We start from the raw sequence: 2507 nt of genomic DNA on the forward strand, positions 1-2507 counted from the left end.
CCCCCCCCCCCCCCCCACCTCTAATCTTAAGGCTCTTCTTCTAACCAACATGAAAAAAAACGTATTTCAGGTTCTCGCGCGTGACGATCACGCGATGTAATCTTCTTTTTTTTCTTCTTCTTTCCGGTTAGCCTCGGTCTACCCGTTTGGATTTTCCTTTTTATTTATTATTAAAAGCCTTACTATTTATATCGATTTTTAAGTTCGTTACGATTTATTATTGTATTGTTGCTTCAATCGGATCTCTCATCAATGATATAATTGTTCCTCCTATTACCATGAGTACAGTTTTGATTAATTAGTAGTATAATAACTATTTAATTGAATCCAAAGATCATTGCTTTTTTTGGAAGATGGTCACATTTTTCCGTTTGAAGAAAATTTAGTGTCATCGTGTTAATCATTTTCGATGCCCTTTACTCCAAATCGTAGTATTATTATTATTAGTTTTTTTTTTTTTTTTATCGTAGTATCTATTTATATTATTAATTCATTTGCATGTTCCATGTTATATATATAATGTTAAGTTTATGAAGAATGAAAATGATGATGATGATGATGATGTATCGTTAAAACCAGCAACAAATCGATGTAGATAGAACACTAGTTATAGAAGAATTTAGTTGGATTCCATGTGTCTTTGCAATGCTTTAGAAGCAAAGAAATTATAAATCTCTTTTTTTTTTTTTTTTTAAATGATACTTTAGTGTAGTAGTAGTCTTGGAGTGGCCTAAAATTAATTAAGATACAATGAATGGCTTTTTATCTTACTATTTGTTTATAATGTTGTTATATAGAAAAGCAAGAATGTTAGGCGAGACATTCCTTTCCAAATATACCTTGAGAGAAAATGTATATAGAGTTAGTTGAAAGTTACTGCAATTAGGTCCATTACCCAATTACTACTATTAAATACTATGTTGTTTCCATCCATTATTATTTGGTAACTAACATAGGATTCTTTTTCACCAAAAAAAATAATATAACGGTCGGTAAAATTATGATTTTGTTGTATTTAATCAAAAAAAAATATTCTCGTTACTACATAATCAATCATCTCTTCATAGAAAGATTATGAAGATCATGTTGTATATTAATAACACTTACTGATAATTAGTAATTTTTTGTTCATAACGGACGAACTTAAAAGACTTAAGTGACTAATGAGAGAACTTATTTTATAAACACGGTTTAGGTCTGTCGATAGATAGATGATGATAAACATTGGATATGGGCAACGTGTCAACGTCCCTACGGTGCCAAATGAGATCACACCACCAAACATTGACGGCGATATTTTCTGAGTAAGACATCCCCCGAGATTTAATTATTTTGTTACATACTATAATAAATTAATAATAATAATAAAAAAAAAGGAAAAGATTAGGGAGCTGCAACGTTCAAAAAATTCAAATCAGCGCCTCGGAGCCGGACCTATAAAATCAGGCAGGTTCGGTGTGAAAACCAAATCCGAGCCTAGCAGGTAAACCCCACGTAGAGAGCGTCTTTGACGAGATGGACCCACGTAGAATGTGGTTGGTGCTACGACCCGACTGTCACTCAAGTCAATACCACGAACCAATCGTCAACTGCCACGTCTTTTCGAATTCTTTTCCGTATGAAGGCCACTCGCTTGATTTGGCGCGTGTCGATCAGTGCCCCCGCTTCTCCCTTCCTTCACGCCTAACCAAAACAAAAATAAGCATCATTTTTAATTTTTTAGCAACTAATTTTTGTTTTGTTTTGTTCTCTTCTCCAAGTTGAAAATTTTGAAAATTCAAAATGCAACCAGGAATGATCATCATGAGCAGGCTAATATACTATAGTACTATTAAGATATATACTATATCATATATAATTAAGAAATTACTGGGTTTTACCTTTAGAAAACCTTTGGATTAAACAAAATAAAAATTAGAGGAGAAAAGAATAAAGAGGAGAAACAGAGCATGTGGGATTCAATCATAGTTCCTTAAGACAGTTTTTGATGATGTTTCAATACCCAGCTTTGCTTTTTTTTCTATTTTAATTTTGGTGAATTAAAAGCATCTTTTATCCCCTAATAATCCACCTTTTAATTTCTTCCTTCTTTTTTTTTTATAAAGGAATTATCGAAAATCTATAGTATTTGTGTACAAAATGATAATGAAAACTCTGACTACACTTTTCATACAATGATAGGAGTGACAAATTTTGAAGTAAAAGCATCTATATATAATAGCAAACCCACTTTTTGTGTTAATTTTTAATCCAACGGATGAGATTAGTTCCAGTTTTAATCCAACGGTTTAAAATTATTAATTGTGTCTTTTCGTCGTACCCCCATCTTTCAAAAGTCACATCTCTTAGTCTTTGCATCTCTTTGTTGTACCTCCTGGTTTCAAAAATCACATCCATTAATTTTTACACCTTTTAAATCACACCTCTTAATCTTTGCATCTCTTCGTTGTACCTCCTGGTTTCAAAAATCACATCCATTAATTTTTACACCTTTTAAATCACACCTC

The sequence above is a fragment of the Camelina sativa genome, chromosome 5 (assembly GCF_000633955.1).
Source record: "Camelina sativa cultivar DH55 chromosome 5, Cs, whole genome shotgun sequence".
NCBI lineage: Eukaryota > Viridiplantae > Streptophyta > Magnoliopsida > Brassicales > Brassicaceae > Camelina > Camelina sativa.